At 41.0% G+C, this 20,331-nt stretch overlaps 1 protein-coding gene and 1 long non-coding RNA gene across 2 annotated transcripts in view; one reads left to right on the forward strand and one right to left on the reverse strand.

Annotated features, from left to right (window-relative positions):
• Window positions 1-10,868, forward strand: part of LOC121928627 — a 39,294-nt gene extending 28,426 nt beyond the window's left edge. Inside the window, exons 3-4 of the long non-coding RNA XR_006103534.1 lie at window positions 9,373-9,451; window positions 10,521-10,868. This is a non-coding gene — a long non-coding RNA (uncharacterized LOC121928627). The remainder of the gene's footprint in view (window positions 1-9,372; window positions 9,452-10,520) is intronic.
• The window catches only part of LOC121928626 (phosphatidylinositol 3-kinase regulatory subunit gamma), a 345,443-nt gene that overhangs the window by 78,567 nt on the left and 246,545 nt on the right, over window positions 1-20,331 (reverse strand). The gene's annotated exons all lie outside the window — the stretch shown is intronic.

The raw sequence follows: 20,331 nt of genomic DNA on the forward strand, positions 1-20,331 counted from the left end.
AAAGGACCATAAGGGTCACCCAGTTTAACGCCCTGCCATGCAGGAATACACAATCAAATTTGTTCTGAATTTATATTACATTTTATTTCTTTTCCAGAAATGTAACTATGGCAGCTCTTCAAAGTTTGCATATATTACCATCTAATGGCAAGCTTTAATACAATGCATCAACTATAGATTACCACACTTTTTGTCAAAATGGTAAAAACTACCATACTGACTATTGTATTTTGCATTCCCCCCCCCCCCCGCCTAAATAAAATGTTTAATGCATTCTAGTGAAATTCTGAGTCTTTTTGGACCCTCCATCATTACCCACTGGGTGTTTCAAAACCATATAGGTCTAAATCTTGTAGCCAATAATTGTCATCCTCATCACCAGTATATAATTCTCAATATGTTGGCATTAAAGTGTTGCTTGGCCCTTAATAAAAAGAAGAAAGTGGGAAATAAAGAGATGAAGTAGGAAGGTTATGCCTTGCATTCTTACAGGAAGCACTCTTATCATTTTGTTCGGTGGCATTTCAAAGTAGATTGAAATTCTATTAAAGGAGGATCCACAAAAGGACTGGCAGTGTATGCTAGGCAAACAGGGAAATGGTCTACACCTAATGAATGCTCTCATTCATGTACCAACCATTGGTATGACTGTTATGTGCCTTCAAGTCAGCTTATGGCAACCTCATCCTAGAGTGTTCAGAGGAGGTTTGACATTGCCTTTTTCTGAAGCTGAGAGTGTGTGATTTGCCCAAGGTCACCCACTGAATTCCCATGGTTGAGCAGAAATGTGAAGCCTGGTTTCCCAGAGTCCTAATGCAGTATTCAAAACCACCATTATGTTGGCATAAATTCTTAGTTCTTAGCCCATTGACTATTAAACTAGAATATCATCAACATGGCAACCCTGTTTGGTTTCATTTTTGTAATGTAGTTTTGTTCTCATATTAAGAATTAAAATAATAACCTGTTTTCTTGTAGGGTTGCCATAATTGTCCACTAAACCTGGGACAAAATGTAGGACAAAATCTAGACCAAACTGTAGGACTGCAGGACAAAACTCAGCCCAAAATGTAGGACATTTAAGGTCCTCCATTCTTCTTAAATGTCGTACATTTTGGGCTGAGTTTTGTCCTGCAGTTGTCCTACAGTTTGGTCTAGATTTTGTCCTACATTTTGTCCCAGGTTTTAGTGGACAATTATGGCAACCCTATTTTAGGGACTTTGGGGGCAGCATCGATGGTTCCCCCACAAATGTACTGATAACAAACCTGTGAGAGATATATTTAGGCTGGGAGAAATCCAGTGCCACCCAGTGAGCTCCATGGCTAAGAATGAATGTCAGCCTGGCTTTCCCTATTAACAACTACACCACTGAGTAATATTCTAAATAATATTTCTCTTGAGTTACACTCCTCTCTAGTAACTTTCCATCCTAGAGGTCATATATGCCATTTCCTCCCCTGTTTTTTTTAAAGCCCTTTTCATTTAACTGCAATTACTTCCATAGTTTTGTTGCCTAGATGTAGAAGGCCCTGCAAACCAAAGCAGCCATGTTCCTTTTGTATTTGCACTGGAAGAGGAAGTGCCTGATGATGGAGATACAGAAAGATTGTGTGGCCAAAGATGAATTAATTCTTACACTTGCAAGATTGAGACCATCATTAATGCAGTGGATAACAGCAGCTGTGTAGCTATTTTGATTCTCACCATTCTCCTTCACCCTACCCTAGTAATTGTTCCATGTAAAACCTTATTGAACTTTGGACCTGTGGCTGTGATTCTGCAGAAGGGATGGGGTGGGGGAGAGACTCACAGGTCCTGTGCTTTAGCATAGCTGGCGTCACTAGAGATCTTCAGACAATGTTTTCCTTTTATCTGTGGCACGTGCAAAGAGAAAGGAAGCTTGCCAGGCCCAATACATCACATGCAGACAGCTGTAAAGAGGAGAATTGTTAAGAGGGAGTGAATCTGTGCAGCTATTTATGTGGGTACTATTCTCGTTGTGAATATGTTCCACAGGCTGGCTGGCTGGTGGGAAAATTTAAACTTGTTCTGCCATGCCAGAGGAATAGTGTTTGAACATTGCTGAGTCTTCAAAACAAATCCATGACTTGGTGTCTATTGAAGCAGCAGAGGCAGGCACACAGCAAAAATGTGCTGGTCATGATCAGCAATTTCAGGTGGGTCCTCCAGAGCAAAGTATGAGTTTGTAAAATAGAAGCAAGTGGCATCACAGTCTTCAAGCAGCAATTCCTAATTTGCCAAGTGGACTTGACTACCTGATCCTTGCTGGATTTGCACTCTTGAGACTCCAATACAGTGTAAAATATTGTTAAAAGTTAATAAACGATGATGATATGCAAACTGATGGGCAATTGGAAACCTAGCATTTTTCCCATTCAGAAAGTGGGAACACAACAAAAACAACAACAACAACAAATGAGAGACCAGAGCATGGCAAAGTTACTTATGGCATGGTACATACCGCCAGTAAGCGGCATACCTGCACCGATTCTAGGGTTAGGGACTGCGCAGCAACTGCACGGTCCCTAACTCTAGAACATACTGTCGGCGTAACAATGGCAGTGCCCTGTGTACATGGGCACCTACATTGTTATGTAAGCGCCACACGGCATCCACACGTTGCTGTGTGGCACCTACATAATGAGTGCACCAGTGGCGCACTTGTTACGCCGCCCCTGCGGCTTAAAAAGAACCCGCTTTTCTTGAGTTCTTTTTCCTGTGGAGGGAAGCTGCATGGTTTGGCGGCTGTGGCTTCCCTTTGGAGGAAATTAGGCCGCCGCCGTTCCAAACATTCTCTAAGGGGTGTACTGGGCCTATGTTTAACTGTACTTCCCAGATTCTTACAGCCAGCCAGGCCAGTAGCTGAGAGATCATCCTGATTACACTGTTAATTATGTCACTCATATCATAGAACTGCACCCTATCACCATACATTGCTGGGATCAGGAGATCAGTTTCAACATCAGTGTGGTGTTAACAATCCTTGAATTACAAAGAACAAGGAAAGGCAAGCCTCAGGGAGATTTCACAGAGAGCACAGGCAGACACAGGAAGCAGGGCTGAATTGTTTTGGTGGGATATGGCTAGTTTTCCACCCACAGTACTGTACTTCAAATAAACCTCACAGATTTACAGTAAATTGCAGCTGTGCCCTGTATGTCTCTACTGCCAACATAAAAATGCTTGCTCTGCCTTAACAATGGTCAAGTGAGTCATGTAGGCTTTGTTCCTAAACAACACAGGGGGTTCAAGTTAAGAGATGGGCCATTTAGAAACAGCCACAATGCCTTTTGCTAATGCACTTTGCCCCCCTTCAGGTGCCTTGATAGGAAGGACACAATCTTTCTCTCTTTTACACACACACACACACACAGACACACACACACGGATCTACAAAAGTGCTTTTTATAGCATTCTAGCAGCACTGGATAGAAATAGTCATATGCAAAACTTATTTAGGAATAAATGTCACACAAGGGAAAAGGAAAAATAAAACCTCACATATCCCACCCCCACAGTTGCTCCACATTATTTCTGTGGCAATGCAGAAAATCTGTGCTGCTAAGTAGTAATGGGAACCTTTGCTGGAGGCTGTCTAAGAGCTGAGATTGACTGATCTTGGAAGATCCTGTCTGATTTTGGAAGTTAAGCTGTGTCAGCCGTGGCTAGTACTCGAGTGGGAGATTGCCAATGAATAGCAGGTGCTGTAGACTATTGAGTTTAACGCATAGCTAAAAAAAGTGACTTACTACCGCTGAATTTAGTTCTAATTCAGGATGCATCCTGATACTATTATACGCATTTTGCTGCTGCCGGATGTTACCTGGAATTCACCTCACTGGCGACGTCAGCCAGATGAAACCTGGATAACATCTGGCTAGAATCCGAGCTCAGCCAACCTCTTTTCAAAACTGGGAAGCTCCTGGCTTTGCAAATTGGCCTGCTGAGCTTGGATTCTAGCTGGAAGTTACCTGGGATTCACCTCACCGGCAACGTCAGCAGCAAAACACATGTGATAATATAAGGATACATCCTGAATTAGAATTGAATTTGGCAATTGTTTTTTAGCTGTGTGCTAACTCCTATTTCAGAGCAAGGAACTGGCAAACCACCTCAGAGTATTCGTTGCCTAAGAAAACCATATGAAGTTCATGGGGTTGCCATAAGTTGACAGGTGATTTGAAGATGCATGCCTGTGCATGCATGCATGCATGCACACACACACAGAGTTCAAATGGCAAAATTTACATGCTTTGTGCCCCATTTGTGATAGGTGTCTCCATATGTTTGAATGGCACATGAATTGGAAAAGGATCGCGTTACTGACTTGAGTTTATTGCATTTTAGTGTATGTGTCAGGCTTCTCAATTGACAGCCTTAGGATAACCCATGTGAAGGAGGATGGGCACTGCAGTCCCACAACATGTGGAAGGCCACAAGTTGGCAGTTCCTGCTATAAACCTGTAACACCTTTGTCAGTATTGACAAAACAACCCTGGACTGACTCAGGGCATACAATTCCCCCCCGCCCCTCCCCAGCCCCAAAAGGTTAGATGGATAAAGAAATCAGAGATGCAGCCAAAGGAGAAAATATAATAATGGGTGACTTCTGCTAGCATTACATTGAGTAAATGTCCTTTCAGATTGTAAGAGATGAAACATTTAGATATGATAAATGATTGTTCCTTGGAACAGTTTGTCATGGAATTGGCCAGAGAGGAGGCAAACCTGATTTTAATCCTGGGCAGTGCCCAGTATGATGTAAGTGTTGTCAATCCGCTCAGAAAGATCCATTGCAGTGCTATAAAATTCAACATATATGTTAGTGGAAAGGTGCCAAGAGAGTCCCACAATGGGTATACAAGGGCATATGGCCAGAGAAGTGGTCATAGACAGCAAAGAGGTGAATCAGTCTTCACCGTGAGACTGGTTGAGAAAAATTCCCCTATTTCACAATCAGTCCATTTTGTCAAAAGAGGCCATTTTTGTGAGTAGTCATAACAGATTACTGGCTCTTTGGAGTTTTTGTTCACTTCAGTCAGCAGTGTTTTCTTTGTAAATGTTATTAAGAAAAATGATAGCTGCAATCAGTATTTTAATGCACTGTGAAAAGCTGCATGTGATCAGTCATATCAGAGTATTCTTCTAACTTTCTGGAGAGGGTTATTCATGAAGGGGATCAAGTAGAGCTTCGACCAAGATGGCGTTCAGGCTTTCTATTGTTACTATATTGGGCCTAGGACAAAGAGATAGATGAACAAGGGAACAAATACAGTGTGCCCTTCCCGTACACGGGGGATCCATTCCCCCCCCCCATGTAAGGGAAATACCACGTATGGTGGAGTCCCATTTAAAACAATGGGGCTTGCGTCTTTGGTGCAGTGCGTGCACCACGAGCATACGTGCCACAGGCCATTGCTTCTTCCAGTGTGCAGCTTTCAGCATATGCTGAAAGCCGTGTATGATGCGGGAGCACTGTACATATTTGAGTCAATAAATAAATAAGGATTTATGGGGCCTTTCTGTGCAATTGAACTTGCAGGGATGGAAATCATGCATCCGTCCCATGTTTGACTCCAGCTTTCAGCAAACCTGGCCCATAGGGTCCCCAAATTTCAGGACCTGAACTCTCTTTTCCAGTACTTAGGAAGAACCTCAGAGTGACAGCGATGCCTTGAAAATTGTGTATGTGTATAGATATTTTCCTCATTTTTTAAACTTGGTGTCTTCCATTTGAACTGTATATTTTGTGAAACTGTGATGGGTGCTTAATGATCTTACTAGGTGTCTGCCCCTGGCGACATCAATGTTGTGACATTCCCAGGGTCTGTCTTTGTGACACTACTAGAGGGTCATTCCATCACATTTTGGCTTTGAAATATTCCTGGGATAGCGCTGATCTGGCTAACTTATCAGTCACCACAGCCAAAGATGACAAATTTTGGGCACTGAATTCCAACAACATCTAGAGGGCTACAAGATCCCTGCACCTGCTATATTACATTCCTTGTGTTACACTTCTGTTTGGGGATATTCAGATTTCTAGCCATTAAAAACACAATGTTTTGTACCTGGGAAGTTATAAAATTTCTTCCTGTATAATGGGTTTATTGTAATTGAGTAGAGTGGGGCAATCACCTCAGGTAGCTGCTTATGAGAGGCAGGGAGCAGACTGAGGTGTGTATTCCCTGCAGTCAGGCTGCTGCCCTCGGATATAGCCATGGAGGACATTATCCCTTCACCAGTGCTGATGTAAGATTCAACTGTTAGTTTGTATGTAGAAGGAGGCATTATCTTGTCTGCCTGAAACAGCAAAATGTCTGGGGCCATTCCTGGATTATTATGGGAGCCTAATGGATATTCTTCTGATGCAGTTCTTGGCAAGTCGCGTGACTCCACTGCATGTCACATCTACTACATTTTACTAAGCTATTAGATTTTCTTAATAGCTAAAAAAATACCATTTAACACTGTACATCTATAATAACTTCCAAAATCCACAAAACAATGATACCTTCGACTAACCAAGATGCACAAAATATATGATGCAAGCTTTCAGAGCCCCACTGGCTTCTTTATCATGCAAAGGTATTTAAAATCATACAGGAAGGGGGTTGTAAAAATCAATACAACTTTGTTCAGAAGAGCCAAGCCCTTCCCCTTTCAGTGCAATGTATGATGATGTTAATCACATTGTATAATACATCTATGGTATATCATCCTATTACAACAGTAATCAGATAAAGCTGTATATATGTTTAGATCAGGAGTTAACAAAGTACAGCCCTCTAGATGTTGTTGAACTGCAAGTTCTAGCATTACTCACTATTGGTGATGCTGATTAGGGTTCTTAGGAACTGTGGTAAAATGTGGAGATTTTCACTTTAGTCACCCCTGATATGGAAACACATCGATACAGGTAAATACAGATGCAAAGCATACGTACCGCAAGTCTAAACAGTTTTTTTAAAATATATCTTTGTCAGTGGATTTGGTCTGGATCTCCTTTTAGAGCCCATCCCTTTTGACTTAATGATTTGATACTAAGATTTCTGTGAATAGCTTTCTATACATCACACTTCAGTGTCTGGTGTAGCCTGTAGGCATTTGCAGTCAACATTCTCCATTTATGTGGATGTGGCTAATCAGGCCTGGTCAGTGCTTCACAGTCCTTCACATTCCCATGATGCAGAAACCCAATCATAGGCTGCTGCCACACTGCAAAATTAATGCAGTTTGAGCATGCTTTAACTGCCATAGCTCAATGCTGTGGAATCCTGGGATTTGTAGTTTGTTGTGGCACCAAAGCTCTCTGACAGAAAAGGTTAAATATCTCACAAAACTACAAATCCCAGAAATCCATAGCATTGAGCCATGGCAGTTAAAGCATGCTCAAACTGCATTAATTTTGCACTGTTGATGCAGCCATAGTTTTTCCCTGGCAGGTAACATTTTATGTGGAAAGAAATCCCTGAAGGTAGAAAGTTTAAAATGGTAGATGAGAGAATTTTGGTTGCTACAACTTATTATTTAAATGACAGAAGCGCCTGCTGAAATTTCCTTTTTCATGGAACTTTTCAAGGTATGGAGGCCCTGTGATATGTTGTATTTTAACACGTTCTATTGTTGCTCTATGTCTAAGATTTGTCACTGGAACTTAAACTTTCAAAGTTATATATACATGCTTTACTTTAGTTCCATAATTTAAGTGCTGACAGGAGCATAAACCTTTTGGGGGTTGGGGGGGGGAAGGTTCTGTTGAAACTGGTTGGAGCAAGATAAAAAATTAAGTCCAAACAGGGCAGGTTGCATTTCATAGTGAAAGGCTGCCCTTGTGATAGAGTTCAGGTCAGCACAGAATTTGAGGTCTTGGCCATTTGCCAGGGTAGGACTGGTGGATCCTGGGATGAAGACCTCATGGCTCTACCATTCCCTCATTGAAAGAACAATATAAGAGATCAAGACCCATAAATAAGGAGATCCACAAATATTTTTGTAATAATAAATAAACCAGATGACATAATGAGGCCAGTTATAAGGTTACATAAATGTTACTGGAGAAATGAGAATGCAGAATAAGGATTTTAAAACCAGATGATAAAATGGCTATTAATTTTTGTAGATAGGAGAACTCTGTGAACATAATAATATTATTCAGGTCCAACCTGTTAGATCACTTCCTTAAAACATGTCTTTTTGTAGTTCTATCTCTGCTGGAAGCTGCTCTTATGAAAAGAGAGAGGAATCATTCTGAATGTCTTCATGCTTTGGATGTCCTTTGATCTCCTAAGCAAACTGTTTTTGTTTTGCCCACTAGTGCCTCAAAGATTATGCTGCCAGATTTTGGTGGCAGTTTTAAGACACCAAGACAATATTTGTAGTATTTCTTGACATTAAAAAGAGTTTGGATGAGTAGCTCAAGAGGCTGACAAAGAGGCTGAGAGGATGCACGTGGTTCTCCAGATTCCAATTGCTCAGGAGGCCTAAATCCACGTGCAGTCATTTTGATACTAAAAACACTGCAAAATATTACTGCACATATCATTTGGAAAGTAATAGAGACAGATCCCTGGATGAATTAGGAGCTGCTTGTATGACTGAAAGATGAAACTATACATTCAGCAAGGTAGACTAGAATAATATTAACTTGAATACAACATTAACTGGAACTGGCCCACTCACTGCCTAATACCTTGCAAAAAAACCCTCAGATTCTCATTTCCCCAATACATAGAGATTTTTTTTTATCATTTATTTTTTGTGCTTGAAAATACAGCCCATAGATATATGGCTTGTAAAAAGCCTCTTTGCTAGGATGAGAAGAAACGAAACATGAAAAGGTTTTTATAAATGTGTATCCCAATTCTTGTCATCCATTTCCAGAACATAACATCATTGCTAACCATTATCAAATAGTTTCTCTGTGAGGCACAATAAAGGATGATGGGCTATAGAATAAGGCTTGTACAAAAGAAGATGACAGTTTTGAGCAAGGATACACTTGGATTTTCTTGCAGAGCACAGCAACTCTGAGATATATAAATAACCAGTCATAATATATCTGTGTTAATTCTTTGAGAGCTAACTTCCTTCCCTGTTTACACTTTTCCTACAACTGTTATTTTTTAAAAGGAGGACTAAATAATACTGCATAAAACTGAGAATCTCTGAAGACCACAAAAATCTCCCACCTTCACCTAGAACCTAGCCAAGAGCAGTGGTTGGGCCAGCTGACAGTCTCATGGTGTGCTTTTGAAGGGTAGGAGGAAGGAAGCTTTTTCTGGCAAAGAAGAATTGCTTCTTGGTTGTCACAAGGATGTCTTTCTAATCCTGTTACTTTTTTTGCAGGGGGTACCATGGCAACACATGGTATTTCCAACTACAGAACGACCAATGTAGTCCAACGAAAGTCACATGCATAAGAAAGGTGAGCAGCTGATCTCATTCCTGGGCTGATCTGACCTGCCAATACCCAGCTGATTCAGGGAGCATGTGTCATGCTGTTTTTAGGAGAGTGGGCTGAATGTGTCCATTTGGTGAATCTCTACAAGTCACGTGGAGCCTGGTACATAACCTACCATCATTTAAATAGGAGACAAATTATATAAATTGTAATGCTTACATGGAAATTGGTTATGCATATATGCTTCTGGCTCCATATACTATATTGTGTGTTGTCCTGGTCATGTATTTGGCTCCAAAACAGCCACAAAGAAAAGTGGGTCCTATGTAACATTTGCATTTTATTTATGTATCATAATTTTAAAAAAGTGATCCCATCAGTGAAAATTTTTAGCTCATAAAAGGTCATTCAGGGAAACTGCATATTCTGTGTATCCATGTGCATATAATATATGCAGTCTGGCATGGAAGGATATGACCATAGGAACTGTAGGTTCTGTTCATTTTAAATAATTTTCTAGCTTCCATAACTCCAGAAGAATCTTTGCAAATGCGTGACCAATGTCTGTGTATGGTTCACTAGTCAGAAGGAAGTCTGACAAGGTGTTAGCATGATTCCATTCTTATCTTGTCTTTTCTCCTCTAGTTTGTACCACAATTATTTCTGTTTTCCATTTGGATTTTTTTTGAGAAAACACAGCTTTGGGGGTTTATTTACAGCAACACTTGTATAGTGCCCAATTCACAATGTTTCTGGGTATAGAGGTAAAGTATCATGCATTGCATTTCAAGACTTTTTGTGCATATGTGTTCATCTTTTCCTGCAAAACAACATGGTGCTGGTTTTTGTTTTATTTTTTGCACAAAATGCAACATTTTGTGCAATATATATAACTACATTGCCATTAATCTTGATGAGAGTGAAATGTACTTTTTTAAAAAACTCCCACACAGGAATAAAACATCTCAAGAGTGGTTGTCTTTTTCTTTCATCGAACACCCATTTTTGTCATGGTCAAGAAAATTTACAAAAATTCCTTGCATCTCTACCTCTTGTTGGCTAACAATTATTATTTTTTAAAACACCCAAACAGCACTCTGATGAGGAAGCTGAGGAAAGCCGCCACCAGCAAGAAAGACATTAAATCATTTGAGAGAAGAAATAAATATTAAAATGTCTGGGAAAATAAATAGGTCTTTATTTGACTCCTAAATGTTATGTTATGCTTTGCTAGGTGTGTTTCTAGGGAAGGCATTCTACAATGGAAGTACCACCACCAAAAAGTCTCCTTGCTGTATCTCATTGGTTAAATGGTGGAGTGGGACCCCCAGTGGGAAGTGAGAGTTGCTCAAATGGGGGTGCAAGACTTGCAGACTCTTATTATTATTTATGGTATTTATACCCCGCCCTTCAGCCGTAAAGGCAACAAATCCCTTCTCTTCATCCTGCTGATCGTTCCTCTTACTCCTCTTCCCCAACTTTTTATATGTAAAATTGAATTTACTTAAATAAAACTGTTCTAATTTGGACAATGTTATTTCCTTATAAAATGTTAAAATATGAATATATATGAATCTAGAAATGAAAATAGGCATACTAAATAAGCAAAATATTTTATTCATATATTGTGTTGGGTGGGAGGGTTATGACATCCAAATGTAGATGTAAAGGGGGAGAGTGTCCCAAGGTAAAATGTTTGAGTACCACTGCTATAGCTCATTTGGTAGGATCACTCTGAAAAGTATCTCTGAAAAAGATGTTAGACTCTAGTTGGGTAAATACAGCATGAGGAGGTCCTTCAGATGACTTGGCTTCAAATTGTTTAGGGCTTTAAAGATTGAAAGCAGCACTTTGAATTAGGCTCTAGAAATGGTTTGAAAGCCACTGAAGATGAAAAAGTACTGGTGTGATATGTTCACAATGACCAGTCATCTTGCTGTACCGCTTTGGACCAGCTCAAGGTTTTGGGCCGTTTTGAAAGGTAGCCCCACATATAACAGATTGCAACAATTCAAATGGTAGGTTACCAGAGCATGGATAACTGTAGTGAGCCTGTCTCTGTCCAGATAGGGTCGCAGATGGTATTTCAGCTGTAGTTGATAAAAGGTGCTTTGCACCACTGAAGCCACCTGAGTCTCCTGTGACAATGATGGATGCAGAAGCACCCCCAAACTACAGACCTGGTCCTTTAGCATGAGTGAACTACTCCCACATAGTCTGGCTGCTGGGCAGATACACCAGCTGCTAACATCACTTCTGTCTTCTCTGTACTGAGCCTCAGGTTATACTGGGCCTCATCAGAACATCCCCTACCTCTCTAGGCTAGATGAAGAAGAAAGGGAGAACTGGGTGTCATCAGCATGTTGATGGCACCTCAGTTCACTAATCCAGATAGCCTCTACCAGCAGTAACATATAGATGGTGATTAACATGGAGAACAAAATAGTACCATATTGAACTAGAACGTGTTCTGCCAAAGTGGGGAGCAGTAATCTTCCAGCACTTCCTTCTGGAAACAGCTACCCAAATACGTAGTCCATCCACCAGTTACTCGTTAGCTACAGAACTAGTTTCAAGCTTTTGTTGTTACCTTACACAACTCAGGGCCAGGATTCCTGGCAGACTGCATTTCATTATACATGCTCAGTTGACCTCAGAGATCCTCATTAATGGAATGCCATCATGTAAAATTTAAAAGTGGGCCTTCTTGGTAGACTCCCCATTTGGTCTGAGAGGAAAAGATCTATTCGGGGTGGGCAAAGTGCAGACCACACTGACCTGTCTTTGGAGCACTCAACACTGCCAAACTCACTCTAGACTGCCCCTTTTCTACCCCCAGATGCACCATTTAAACAGGTTGGAATTCTTACATTAAAAATACCCTTTCTTTTCCCCCAAGACTTTTGTTTTTTGTTTCAGCTTTCACTCTGAGGTGTTTTTGGCTGTCCATGCAGCTCCTGAGGGGTTCTGGGAGTAAAACAGCATCCCTTAGACCTGCCCAGTTTTGACAATTGCTCACTTTTTCTGTGGTTTTAATCATTTATTATTATTTAAAAATTCTTTCATACTTTTCATATTACATTACAGGTGTATTTTATTGTAAATCACTTGGGGATTTTATTATATCATGTGGGGAATAAATACATTAAGCAAAGCTATTACAACATAGCAGCTGCAGTATCCATCCCAAACAATCTGTTCAGGAGGTTATCATGGGTGATGGCACTGAAAGCTGCTGAGAGGTCACTGGGATAACCCCACTTCCAGCCTCTCTACAAAGGTTATCCAGACATAGTAAGTGAGACGTTTTCTGTTTCAAAAGCAGTCCTCAAGCTTGATTGAAAAGGAGCTAGAAAATCAGTTTCATCCAAGAACCAGTGAAGTTGGGTAGCAACCACCCACTTAAACACTTTGTCCAGGAAGTGGAGGAGATGAGCTTGTAACCAGCTTTCTTTTTATGTATTCTGGGACCCAGTTACATCTCTCCCCCTGAAGCAGTATTTTCCTGCCTTTTCTGAGGGGCTGGATCCACTCCCTCATACATGGGTGAATTTACAAACTCCTAAACACAGCCAGACATCCCCTCCCTTTTATAATAATATAAAACAGGCAAGAGTTGAGCCATCAGGTGGTCAGCCAAACCTGTCCAAATGACAGTGCCAATTCCATCAGAAAGATGTATGTGATGTGATTTTGGGCATTAAATCACCTCAGGAGGTCCATGGGATGAACTGACTACATTTATCTTTATGCAGCTCACTCAGCAAAACAAAAAGATATATCCTCCTGGACCAAATGTGACCTAATACATTTTGCTGCTTATCATTTGCCCTGATCTCAGAACCAAACATCTGAATGAGAATAAATGAGAATAGCTGAAAGGCCATTGTAGGAGGCACAGTCAACATAAATGCAGAAATGATGATGCATAAGCTGCTTTTGAGACTACAGCTCCCAGAATCCACCAGTCAACTTGGCTAATGTCCTTGGTGGTTAGAGAATTCCAAGAGTCACAGTCCCCAAAAGCTGCCCCCCCAAAGCTCCAGCTGTGGCTCTTTTGTGTTACATCATTACTTCTTTTTAAAATAACATTTTTTGTGCTCTTGCTTTATTCCTAAAATATCAAAGCAGGAACATGAGAAGATTCCCTCACATGTGCATCCTGAAGGTAAATTCCACATGAAAAGCTTACTTTGACTGCAGTCATCAATACTTTTGCCCCATTTGGATGCATCCCATATTATTTTTATTTCAGCATGTCATATAGGTTTAATCACTATGGCTGGAAATAGTTTCTTACAATGGATGTACACACAACAAATACATTACAGACCAGAAGTGTGGTCTCATGTAAGAGTACTCAAAAGTAACCCCTAGCTTAAACAAAAGAAGATGAAGCAATTTTTCTTTTCTGAAGTGAAATGTGATTGTGTTGAACTTGATTGTCAATTTCCCACTTAGATGTGCATTGAATTACTGTGGCTGCTGTTTCCAATCATGTCAACAAGAGTAACATGTCCCCTTTCTAGTTGCCTCTCAGGATTGGTTCCATGGTCATCTGCACTGAGCCCATAGTAATTTAGGATACTTGTAAGCTTTGCCTCTTTAACATAACCAGAAAGTCTACTCACTGTTACAAAACCTTCTCCTTCAAATGCCTTCTTGATTTCTTTCTCCATCCCACCATCTCACACCACCACCCAGCTAAAAATTACTAATGACCTGTGTGCCCTATGACCATTCTGCTAGTAAGAGTGCTTATGCTTTTTTTTTAATGATTCTGGATTGACTAAACTCAACATGACACAGGAAAATCTGCACATAACTACTAAACTCAACATAACACTGAGAAATCTGCACTGATACAGTGTTGGCACTGTGATGGATCTTATAAGCAGGACAGATGTACAATTATAGATTAATAGACAACAGACAGAGTGGGCAAATGGCAACTACAAATGCTCAGGAGGCTGTAACTATGTTTAGTACCTGGATGGGACCAGAGCTTGGATGTTATTCTTTGTACTACAACTCCCAGAATCCCTCAGACAGCATAAACTCCAGAGGATTCTTAACAGTATATAGTCCAAAAAGTAATTTTGTAAGCTCTGGATGGAATACTATCTAGGGCTTTGTATAACCAACTCTAAGTTTATTGGAAATAATATAACAAGTAACTACACCTATAGGTATAACTACCTGCTTCAGGGCTCCTAGAAGTGTTTAAGGTGAGGAGGAACCCTCCAGACTAGCAGGCAGTTCATTGTGAATTTTGTGCTCTTGCATATGTGCTTTAACAAAACAGTAATAACACAGAATATACTGAATAATAATACCACCAAGTAAAGCAATTAACAATGTGATTATGGTGAAGAAAATGACAAAATAATAATATATCATAAAATTATTTAGAGCCTAAAATTAATATATCAAATAAGAGGGAAATATATAAAACCCAATTAAGTGAATGCAAACATGCCTTTAAACTAAAATGCTTTTGGTTAGTAGTTCCTCAGGGGACTCAACTGCACAGGAATTTTTGTGGCCTTTGGTGCCTGGCCACTTCACGGGGGCCTATTATGAACCCTCCAGTGCCCATAATCTGCATGTACACACACACTCAATCACATACACAATCACAGTATGAAATGACTTCATTAGCACAAAATTGTTATATTTCCAGTATATTTTTTCAATGCAGAGAACACACAAAGCACTTGATTTTTCTAACACTTTTCAAACAGAGTCCTGGCATTCACAGGATGAGAGGAAAATCCATAACAATCTGCCTGTTCGGTTACCCACCTACACAGTTGAAAGGTCTTTTAAACCATTCTCTGTTCCCAAAGCTAAAACTGAACTCAGAACAACCCAAAGATGGAGATCTCAGACTGAATGGCTGCAATAGCCCGTCAAACCCACTGGTGCTGGCAGCTGATCTGGAGACACATTGTTTGGCTGAGATCATTTGCATTGAGCTGAGTTTCCGTCCATTGTTTCAGGAGAAGGAATACAATGAGGTGTGTGACAGCAGAGAATCAGCTGAGTTACATATTAGCTGCATTCAGTGTGTTTAGCTGATGTTTAGTTTAAAGACCAGGTTCTCCTCCTGTTCTTCTGATTAATGAAATGTGGTTTTGGAATGACAGCCAGGATAATTTTGCCTCTACTCATGGATCGCTCACAAAGGGAAGGACTCTGAACTCAAAGATAGATTTATAACTATGGCTTCTTGTTACATAATCTTAACTGTAGCATTTTTCTTTTTCTTTTCTTTTTTTTAAATACGAACAAGAGCTGTTTTGTTATGACATCACATTGTGGATGATACTTTTTCACATAAAAGTAGGATGGAAAGATTCAAATCAGTCAGTCAGTCAGTCAGTCAATTGATAATTTGCTTTCTCAAAGCCATACCTTTGAAGTCCTCAACTGAAAACAACAAGCAGTATCCTGCCTACAGTACCCTATTGATTAACTGGTGTAATTAGTCTGTTACATTTTTATACCACCTATCCTCCTAAGAATTTAGGTAGCATAGCTTGGTAGTTGCATTATGTGCCTTCAGGCCATTATCTTCAAAATGCGGTTTACCACCTATTTATTTAAAAGGATTTAAAATAGTGTGAATGTACCCTTTGTTTTACAATTTGCTGCCTTGCTCCAAATTATCTTTATAGCACGTATGTAGGACATATGTTAAAACATTAGCTTCAGTCTTACAGAGCAGAATTTGGAACTGTATGTCTCTCTAGTTGTTGTTGGACTGTAGTTCCCAGCAGCCCTAGTCAGCAGGACCTGTGGTGAGGAATGCTGGAATCTGCTGTTCCACAACCTCCAGATAATCTGCCCAATGACCCTGCCCCACTAATATGCAAGGATGCTTGCGGTGCATACAATGCACATTTACTTGGGAGTAAGCTACACTGAAGACACAGAGGGGTAGGTATACATTCTGATTGTACCACATAGTTATATTCATGAATGATTATGGATGGGAAAGTACTTTGGCCTCCCCTTGCAAGTATTAGCAAAAAGCAAATTAATAACCTGCTTAATCATATTGAGCCCTTTCCCTAAAGACAGTTAACAGGTATCTACCTACCTACCTATCTACCTATCTAGCTAGCTAGCTAGCTAGCTGGCTAGCTATCATCTGACACACACACACACAGCCAGAAGAATCTTAAAACTAAAAAATTCTGAACTTAGGCACCAGGACAGAGTTTTAGAATAATCAGCGAGGGGTGGACTAGTTGAACTGGTGAATAGAATCATGGTTAAGTAAATTAACTACAGCCGTGGCTGAGCCTCAGTGGTGCCCACATGTGCTTTGCTTGATCCCAAGAAAGCAGGAATCAAGCAGGGAAACTTGTTTCAGTCCTTTTCTGGTCTGATGAGTCACAGCAGGAAGGGAAAAACCTGGCTTCCTTCCCTATGCCAGCCTTGCTTTTAGAAAAATCCACATCCTGGCCTGATCCTTTACACAAACCTGGAGTTTCCTTTCCAGCAAAATGGGTGCTGAAAGTAAAGCAAGAAAGAAGCAGGTTTTGCGGGGAGGGTGCTCTTTATTGTCACTCAAGGCAGGCGGGGTTTATTTTTTAAAAACCCTACTTTTATTTTCAACTATGGCTGCTTCCGCACTGCAGAGATAACCCAGTTTGACAAGACTTTAAATGCCCTGGCTGAATGCTAAGGAAATCTGGGAATGGTAGTTGGTTGAGGCACCAGAGTTCTCTGACAGAGAAGACTAAATATCTCACAAAACTACAAATCCCAGAATTTGTTAAAGGGTGTCAAACTGGCAGTTAAAGTGTTGTCAAACTGCATTAATTCTGCAATGTAGATACAACCTCAGTTCTCATATTGCTGTTTTTATGGTTTCTTCTCCTCCCAGCTTTTTAAAAATTCTACAGACTGTATTTTTTTGCTAACTGGTTTTGTATTTTCACTAACCTTCAAACACCATTTTAAATTTTTAAGAGACAACGTAAACACTAGCAATACAGGGCATGTGCGTACAAGGTTAACAAACAAATACCTCTGTCTTCAGCTCTGGTGCCACAACAACTACCATTCCTAAACTTTCATAGCATTGAGCCAGGGCAGTTAAAGTGGTGTCAAACTGGATTATCTCTGCAGTGTGGATGAAGCCCTTGAGAAGGGATTGATTTCTTTCCTTTGCACCCTCCCTCTGCCCAGCTTTCCTTGGGTAGAGGATGACACTTTCTCTTGACTCTTTTCCAAGAATGCTGTCTTCTCTTTTATTGATGGGGATTGCGCTGTTCATTCTTATCGGAGGAATAGGTTTCAGCTATGCACTCGCTCCATTAGCTCTGATACACTGTGGGGAATAAAGCTGCCCATCTCCTTCACTGCGATTGCTGGCAATGGAGCGCCTTACCCTGGTTGCTGCCAACTCAGTGATGTCATCTTCAACTGCAATGCGACCTCCCCTCCTGGCCTTGTGCAAAACTCCCTTAATGAGGCGTCTGTGCTCCTGGCTGCTTCCCTGTTGGCACTCAGAGAAGCAAAGGGGGTGATGCACAAATCCATCTTTGCAGGCATTCATCTTTATTGTTGCAGCCTGACCCAAAGTACCTCTCTCTCTCCGATGAGACTGATTGAAATTCAATGGGAGGAAGAAAAAAAATATGCCAGGAGAACAATTTGTCCTTAACTAAACACAGGCCTTTCCCCCCCTCCCCCTTCTTCTCCCCCTACTCCTCTTTTCAACCCTACACAATCTATGCAGGAGGAATTGCTGTGAGTTTGTTTCCAAGATCTCCTTCTGGCAAGGAGAAAAGATTGGGAGCTTGGACTTCTAAACATTAGCTCAATTTAATGGCTAGATTCCACCGCTCCCCCTTCTCTGCCTGCAAACAAACACCTTTCCTTCATGCAGCATTTACAGGCAGGTGCAACAAACCTCAGGCGAGCCACAGAAATCAGCCCCAAGAAGAATGAGCTGTGATTTCTCAGACACAGAGGCACTTTCTTTCTGGACAAAACTTGTACACCACAAAAATCATCATTTTTCTTTATAAATTGGTGACCATTTTTTAAAAAATACATTAATTTCCAAGGAAAGCATGCATTCCCAATTTGAAGATAAAAGGCAGGGTTTCTTTTGGACTTTGCTCTGTTTTGTTCAGAACATTCTGTGAGTTGATTTGTATATGCCACCCAAATGCCATTTATACCCAATTCCTTCTTACGGTAGCTTACTCTCTCAGAGCAGGTCTCTTGTGAGGAAAAGTTGCAATATTTGGGGATTTATAGCCAAACCAAACAAAAACAAAGGGATGACAAGACAGAGGTGTATAAAATGATTCACTGTGTGCAGAAAGTAAATAGGGTGAAATCCTGCTTGCCTCATAATACTGGAACCTTGCGCCATCTTATGAAGTTGAATGGTGTGAGATTCAGAAGATAAAAGGATGTACCTCACACAGAGGATGGTTAACAAGTGGAATTATTTACCACTAGATGAAGCGCATCACACAATTATATCACCATGATTCCACTTTATTTGCAATGGCTGCATCCTATGGAATCCTGGGTTTGTAGCTTAGTGAGGCACCTAAGCGCCAGTTGAGAATTCTGATTACCCCTTCCTGAACTACAAATCCCAGGATTCCATAGAGGCAGTCATAACAATTAAAGTGGAACTATACAGTGGTAACTGTATTGTGAAAAGGCCTGATGTGAACGCCATCAATGTATTTAGCGTTAATGAGGGAGAAATTCATGGAAATAATAATAAATAATAAAATAAAATATTTATTTCTAGCCCACCTTTCCAATGATCAAGGCGGATTACATACACATGCCAGTACAGCATACCAATACAATATAAGACACAATAAAAACAGCAAAAACTTTACATTAAAAATTGCAGTAGCAATTACAAATTACAGAATCTAGCTAGCTCGAAATACTACAACAACAACATTAAGAGAGGAGAGGGCTACATCGGGGAGAGCTAGGGAAAAGCCTGTTGAAACAAGTAAGTTTTTAACTCCTTCTTGAACTGGTCAAGAGAGGTGGCTGAGCGGAGCTCACCGGGAAGCGAGTTCCAGAGCTTTGGGGCTGAGATAGAGAAGGCCCTCTGCATTGTCATGGCATATTTTGAGTCTGGAACTCTCAAGAGTTGCTTCCCGGCTGATCTGAGAGCGCGGGGCGGATTATATGGAGAGAGACGGTCCTCCAAGTACCCTGGGCCCAAGCCATTTAGGGCTTTATAGGTAATAACCAACACCTTGTATTGCGCCCGGAAGCGAATAGGCAGCCAGTGTAGATCTTTAAGTACCGGTGTTATATGGCTGGCCCTGGAAGCTCCAGTGACCAGTCTAGCTGCCATATTCTGGACCAGTTGCAGCTTCCGAGTTTGGTACAAGGGTTGCCCCATGTAGAGCGCATTACAGAAATCCAAACGAGAGGTTACCAGAGCATGTACTACTGTTTCAAGGTCCCCCCCGCCCAGGAAGGGTCGCAGCTGGCGTATCAACCGAAGTTGATAACAGGTGCTCCTGACCGTCGCATTCACCTGAGATGTAAGGTGGAGTGACGAGTCCAGAAGCACCCCCAAACTGCGAATGGTGTCCTTCAAGGGGAGCGTGACCCCGTTCAGGACAGGTGGACAAACATCCAATCCCGGGCCGGGGGAGCCTATCACAAGCACTTCCGTTTTCTCTGGATTCAAACTGAGTCTGTTTTCCCTCATCCAACCCATTACCAAGTCCAGACAGGCATCTAGAGGAGAGATGCCATCCCTGGTCACTGCATCAGTCGGAGACACAGAGAAACATATTTGAGTGTCATCAGCGTACTGATAACACCGCGCCCCGTGTCTCTGGATGATCTCTCCCAGCAGTTTCATGTAAATGTTGAATAGCATGGGA

This window comes from Sceloporus undulatus, chromosome 4, assembly GCF_019175285.1.
Source record: "Sceloporus undulatus isolate JIND9_A2432 ecotype Alabama chromosome 4, SceUnd_v1.1, whole genome shotgun sequence".
NCBI classification, from domain to species: Eukaryota; Metazoa; Chordata; class Lepidosauria; order Squamata; family Phrynosomatidae; genus Sceloporus; species Sceloporus undulatus.